The sequence below is a fragment of the Pongo pygmaeus genome, chromosome 9 (assembly GCF_028885625.2).
Source record: "Pongo pygmaeus isolate AG05252 chromosome 9, NHGRI_mPonPyg2-v2.0_pri, whole genome shotgun sequence".
In the NCBI taxonomy this organism is placed as follows: domain Eukaryota; kingdom Metazoa; phylum Chordata; class Mammalia; order Primates; family Hominidae; genus Pongo; species Pongo pygmaeus.
Window position 1 is genome coordinate 107,634,369 of NC_072382.2, and position 7,538 is coordinate 107,641,906.

Consider the following 7,538-nt stretch of genomic DNA (forward strand, 5'->3'; position numbering starts at 1 on the left):
ATTCAATGATGCAAAGAATCAGATACATAGGCTGAAGTCGAAGACTTAAGAAAGGAGATAATTGATCACGTGAGTCTGAAAAGGCGGAAGAGGATGAGATCAAGACAATACCTGAACAGATTCTCTTTTAATAAGAGTAAGAACTACCCTAGGACTACATTCATTGTAATACTACACTGAACATATGGAATTACCAATGTTTAAGCATTTTTTTTACTTTTGCTTACCTACAAATTCTATAGGCTCAACTAATAACAAAATATACGAACTGGCCTTTATTTAGCACTATATACTCAATAAATTCCTTTAGCTATCATATTTAATTCTCACAACATCCCTTAAGGCTGCAGCATCAACCACTGCCTGAGTTTCCAGTCTGCCCTTGCCCTACAGATTTCAGATTTGCAAACTCCCACAATTGCATGAGCCTATATATATATATATATATATATATATATATATATATACACACACACACACATATATGTATATAGTGTGTATATATACACACATATACATACACACACATATATACACATATATACATATACATACACACACACATATACATATATATATATATATTCTGTCCATTCTGTTTCTCTGGAGAACTGTGATAAATACATCAGATCTGAGGTGGGGTCTGAAGAGGACTATGGGTCACTGAGAAATGAGATATTTTACCCAAAATTACACAGTTGGCAATTGACGAGTTCAGATTTAAAACAAAACGTTTTGACTACAGAACCTGCACCCTCAATCGCTACTATATTTGCTACCATGCTGTCCTTGTTTGAGGAGGGATAAGAGAGGATGAGTATAGGTTTTAACTTTGGTGTCCAGAAATTGAGGAAGTTACCGTCTGATGGCTTCTGCTTCCTCAAAAGCAAGGTTATCGACTGAGCATGAATGGAGGGCCAAAGGGAGGTTGGAACTGTCCAGTGGAAAGACTTCGACATCATGTGCATTCGTTTTCTAGGGTGGCCATAACAAACTACCACAGACAGAATGGCTTAAAACAAGAAATTTATTCTCACAATTCTGGAGGGCAGAAGTCTGACATCAAGGTGACAGCAGGGTTAGTTCTTCTGAAGGCTGAAAGAGAATCTGTTCCATGCCTCTCTCCTAGCTTCTCATGGTTACTGGCAAGACTGTTCTTTGGCTCGCAGCTGTATCATTTCAATCTCTGCCACTGTCTTCACATGTCTTTCTTCTCTGTGTGTATCCCTGTCTCCAAATTTCCCTCTCCTTATAAAGACACCACTTATTGGTTAATCCAGTATAGCCTCATCTTAACTTGATTATATTTGCAAATACTCTATTTCCAAATAAACCCACATTCACAAGTACCTGGTGTTTAGGGCCTTAAGATATCCTTATGGGGACACAGTCCAACCACAACACCATGGTTTCGGAGAGATGGAGCTGTGAATTTAGAGTAGCACCAATCTGCCTGGGTATGAATGAAATTGCAGTCATCTAATCTGAGCTGAGAAAGGATAGTTGTGGTAGGAGAACTTGGAGAGGTCATTGAACTTTAAGCCCTGAGGATGAAAAACATGTGCAGCAAACTAGGAGGATCATAGATTTTAGTCACTGAGCTGGTGTTTGAGTTCATGGTCATGGAGAAGCAATAGTAACTGGGCCCAGAATAATACTGTAGGACAAGGACAGGTTTAGTGGAAGAGATGTAACTGATGACAAAGACGCAGAACTAAGTAACCAAAGCTTTCAGATTCTCTGCTGGGACACTAGTTTCCTGGGAAATTCCTAGGATTACCAGGGTGAAGAGGAAGATGAGGCAGTTGTTAGCAAACAAGATGTCAGCAAAAAGAGTAATGAAAAAAGGAAGATGGCTTTAGCCAGTCAGCTGGTATCAGTTTCAAACGTAGTTTTTAAAAAATGATAGAGAAACAGTAATCTGGAAAGCAGCATGGAGGTATTACTGGTTTTTCCTGTAAGGAGACAGGAGAAGTATAAAGTCCACAAATGTCCTTTGCCTACCCTTTAAAGATTTCCTCCTGCCATCATAATTAAGTATGCTTGTCAAGCTGCTCTCCAAATACTCCCTGTATTTTTCTTTGATCATGTTGCTTTCACTCTTCACCTTTCCGTTTTCTTTTTTCTTCTTTTGTTTTAATTTTAGTTTTAGAGACATGGTCTCTAAAACTATGGGGAGCCAAGAGGACTCAAAACTAACAACTGAGTCATGGGGGGCACCGCAGAGTATATAGTAGGCAGGTAAAAATTGAAGTCTTTGCCATCCTACTCATTTGCAAAATCATCAAAAACAACATTGTATCTAGATCAGGACACAGATAATCTTTAATGGGAAAGAGAATCCTCTGCACAGTACAGTCATCTCAGGGAATGCAAAGCCAAGCTATGACCATGCCTGGTCCAAGTATGTACAGTACAGCCAAAGAGCAGTCACAGAACATACTTGACTTCCAGGGCCCACTGCTATGGTTTAGGAGCAGTTCTCAGGCAAGAGGGGAACGAGTCATAAGCTGGACAGACTGGTGTTGACTTTAACACTTGTGTTCAAAAAATTCCCAAGGAGACTTTGAAAGACATGATACCAGGTTTATATGATAAAATATTCTAATTTTATTCAGTGAAATTCATTTTGATACTTTTAAATTATGGTAAACAATAATAGAAATGATAAAGCCCGTCCATCTTGCTGATGTTTTGTGCCGCTAAATGTCACTTTAGAATGGGAAATGAGAAGGTGAAATGGGCACGGTGGCTCACACCTGTAATCCCAGCACTTTGGGAGGCAGGAGAATCGCTTGAGCCCAAGTTCAAGGCTGCAGTGAACTATGAGTGCACCACTGCACTCCAGCCTGGATGACAGAGCAAGACCCTGTCTCTAAAACTAAAATTTAAAAAAAAAAAAAGAAAAAAGAAAACGGAAAGGTGAAAAGTGAAAGCAACATGATCAAAGAAAAATACTGGGAGTATTTGGAGAGCAGCTTGACAAGCATACTCAGTTATGATGGCAGGAGGAAATCTTTAAAGGGTAGGCAAAGGACATTTGTGGACTTTATACTTCTCCTGTCTCCTTACAAGAAAAACCAGTAATACCTCCATGCTGCTTTCCAGTTTTAAACTGCATTCTCATATGTTATTATTCCAAACATGGTGAGTGTCAGACAGTGCACATATACTACATGTAATACAGAGAAAAACAGTGAGGATCAGAGAGACCGACTACCCCACAACTGTCATCTGAAGTGGAGTTGGGGCTGGACCTATGGTCTCCCCTGAGCTTTGCTCATCTTCACTACTTCATGTCCTGTCAATTCTCAGGATGTAAGAAAAGGAGTACTTTGGTGTTGCAGGAAGTCAGGGACCCCAAACAGAGGGACCGGCTGAAGCCATGGCAGAATATAAATTGTGAAGATTTCATGGACATTTATTAGTTCCCCAAATTAATACTTCTATAATTTCTTACACTGCAATCTCTGAACATAAATTGTGAAGATTTCATGGACATTTATCACTTCCCCAATCAACACTCTTAGAATTTCCTGTGCCTGTCTTTACTTTAATCTCTTAATCCCATCATCTTCATAAGCTGAGGATGTATGTCGCCTCAAGACCCTGTGATGATTGTGCTAACTGCACAAATTGTTTGTAAAGCATGTGTGTTTGAACAATATGAAATCTGGGTACCTTGAAAAAAGAACAGGATAACAGCAATGTTCAGGGAACAAGGGAGATAACCATTAGGTCTGACTGCCTGGGGGCCAGGCAGGACAGAGTCATATTTCTCTTATTGCCAAAAACGGGTAAGAGAAATATCGCTGAATTCTTTCCCCAGTAAGGAATATTAATAATTAATAGCCCTGGGAAAAGAATGCATTCCCAGGGGGAGGCTTCTAAAATGGCTGCTCTGGGAGTGTCTGCCTTATGCAGTTGTAGATAAGGAATGAAACATGCCCTGGTCTCCTGCAGCGCCCCCAGGCTTGCTAGGATTAGGAAATTCCAGCCTGGTGAATTCTAGTCAGACCGGTTCTCTGCTCTTGAACCCCGTTTCCTGTTAAGATGTTTATTAATGACAATGCATGCACAGTGGGACATGAAACTTCATCAGCAATTCTAGTTTCGCCCTGGCCGTGTGACCTTGCCCTGCCTATTTGCCTTGTGATATTTTATTGCCTTTGAAGCATGTGATCCCTATGACCCACACCTTATTCATACACCCCCTCCCCTTTGAAAATTGCTCATAAGAACTTGCTGGTTTTACCACTCGGGGGCATCACGGAACCTGCCAACATGTGATGTCTCCCCCAGACACCCAGCTTTAAAATGTCTCTCCTTTGTACTCTTTCCCTTTATTTCTCAGACCAGCCGACAAGTAGGGAAAATAGAAAAGAACCTACGTTGAAATATTGGGGGCTGGTTCCCCTGATACTTTGGGAAAGCTATTCTGGAAGTATAACACAGGGAGGACTGGACAGGAAGAAACTGAGAGGTTGCTGGAATACAGGCTACACATGCCTCCATGCTAAGGACTACATGTGAGATTGAAGGAGGCTGCTCTGAGGCATCAGCAGAAGAAAATACAGGACTTGGTCAACAACTTGGATAGAATGAAGGCAAAAGACTCAAAGACACATCTAAAATTTCCAAGCAACCTGATACAAATGGTGTCCCTGCAGAGAGATGATTTACAGGTATGAGAGAAGAGGGCTAATGAATTTGATCCTGGTGTGCATTGTGTATTTGGGGAAACGAAAATATATAGGGTGAGATGCTTATAACTTATACATTTACAAGCTTATAAATGCTTGTAAATTTATATTTCAGCTCAAATGTTGGAACTGGAGATTTTAAATGAGAAAGGAAATGACACTAAGAGTTGACTGACTATATTTCAGTTTATTTTTCTAAAGATGAACGGGTCACATCAAAGAAACAAATGGTAAATAATAAAGGGTATTGATAAAGTTCTCTGAATGTACAAAAATTCAAATTTTATAATAATTGCCATTTCTTGTTTCTTTTTAGTCTTAATTCAAACAGCACAGTCTGAATGCCTCTATCTACAGTGGTAAATTAATCTGTGATTTCAGCATCCAACTTTCCTTTTTAAAAAGAGATATGTCCTTCTCCAGCTGTGTCCCAGTCATACATAAGCTAGATCCCTTTCAATATGCATTGGGAGAAATTTTCAAAATGATACATTTGGCAGACAATCCTCATCTGGATTTTAATTAAGGCCCCATGCAAAACGCTGCCTGGCATGTATAAAAAGGACCTACACATGTCAAAAAGAAGTTACAGGTGGAAACAGGAAACAGGCTGGTAGTTCTCTGAGAGCTTTAGAAATTATAACTTCAAGTCTGATGATAGTGACTAGAAAGTCCTGATAAATTAAAAATTAAATATTTTATAAATTAAATTTACTTTTGGGAAAGTGTAATGTTAACACAAATGTAGAGCAACACAGTAAAAATCATTTTGGATTCAAAACGAAATTGTTAAGGACAGAGAAGTAGGAAAAGGTATTCAAAATAAAATACTCTGGAAGCATTATGATCTGCTTTTATATACAGGATAGAGGTGACAAAGCATGAAGAAGTAGAAAAATGAACTGAGAAGCAGCAAAGTAATATAAAATGGACAAATTAGGCAGAAAATGAAAGAAGTGAAGCAGAAATTCCCTTCAATTACAAAGACTAAAGTGTTTAATTTAGAAGAAAAAGCCTGAGAGAACACTGTATATTTCTTTTCTGCAAATTTATGGTCCCTTCCTTCTCCTAAACCAGCCATTTCAACAAAACAGATGGGAAGGTGCTCCTTACAATAAGGATGCCCATATAATTCAGTCCTTATCAGGGCACTTTTGTCTAGAACTAATGCTAAACCAGATAGGATATCACAACCACTGGTATAATCAAAGTATCCCAGGCAAACCAGAGTGAAGATGTGGTAGACTGATTGCAAAAATGGCCACAATTCCTCAGCCTTCCCTGTATCCCTTTTTTTTTTTTTTTTTTTTTTTTTTTTTTTTTTTTTTGAGACAGAGTCTTGCTCTGTCGCCCAGGCTGGAATGTAGTGGCACAATCTCAGCTCACTGCAAGCTCCGCCTCCCAGGTTCACGCCATTCTCCTGCCTCAGCCTCCCAAGTAGCTGGGACTACAGGCACGTGCCACCACACCCGGCTAATTTTTTTTTGTATTTTTAGTAGAGACAGGGTTTCACCGTGTTAGCCAGGATGGTCTCGATCTCCTGATCTCGTGATCCACCTGCCTCGGCCTCCCAAAGTGCTGGGATTACAGGCGTGAGCTACCGTGCCCAGCCCCTGTATCCCATTTTTACCCAACTTCATAGCTCCTCTTCTCAGTAGGTGGACTCTATTCCCCACCCCTTGACTCTGGTCTAGCTCTGGGATTAGTTCTGGCCAATCCGGTGTGGCAGAAGCATAATGAAGTGCTAGTTCTGAGACTTGGCCTTGACACCTTGAACACCTCTGCTTTCTCTCCTCTACTCTTGCCACCTCCATTAGAACAAGCCCAAGCTACCATGGCTATAGGATCAAACACCATTGGGAGAGCTTAGCTCCACCATTTACCACCCCCTGGGCTTCTGTTATTTAGCTAACGCCAGAAGTTGAACCACATAGCCAACCTGCAGCTGACACTGAGAACCCAGCCAAGAGCAAAACCGCTCAGATAAGCAAAACCGCTCAGTTAAGCGGTGCCTCATTTCCTCTAAAATTTTGAACAAAATAAATGGTTGGGGTTTCTAGCCATCAAATTTTTTATCAGTTTGTTACACAGCAATAGCTACCAGATGCACTCACTATGAGTGTGCCTACCACCTCAGAAGTGCAGCAAGTGTTTCCTGCTGGAATGAACCAATCCAACCCATCTGCACCTGAAGCAGGTTAAGAAATCCAAGGCTCTTCAACCAAAGCCCTAGAAGATATTATGCTTCATTTTAGTTTCTCATTTCCAGGCATTTAAGAGTGCTCTATCCAAAAATAATTATTAGCTATTTTCATGCTTTCCCTAAGAAATTAAAAGCTGGCCAGCATGGTGGTTCACACCTGTAATCCCAGAAGCTTGGGAGGCAGAGGCGGGTGAATCACTTGAGGTCAGGAGTTCAAGATCAGCCTGGCCAACACAGTGAAATCCCGTCTCTACGAAAAATACAAAAATTTGCCTGGCAGCCAGGCGTGGTGGCTCACGCCTGTAATCCCAGTGCTTTGGGAGGCCAAGACGGGTGGATCACAAGATCAGGAGATCAAGACCATCCCGGCTAGCATGGTGAAACTCCGTCTACACTAAAAATACAAAAAATTAGCTGGGTGTGGTGGCGGGTGCCTGTAGTCCCAGCTACTCAGGAGGCTGAGGCAGGAGAATAGCGTCAACCCGGGAGGTGGAGCTTGCAGTGAGCTGAGATCGCACCACTGCACTCCAGCCTGGGTGACAGAGTGAGACTCTGTCTCAAAAAAAAAAAAAAAAAAAAAAAATTCACCTGGTGTGGTGGTGGTGGTGGTGCTTGCCTGTAGGCCCAGCTAC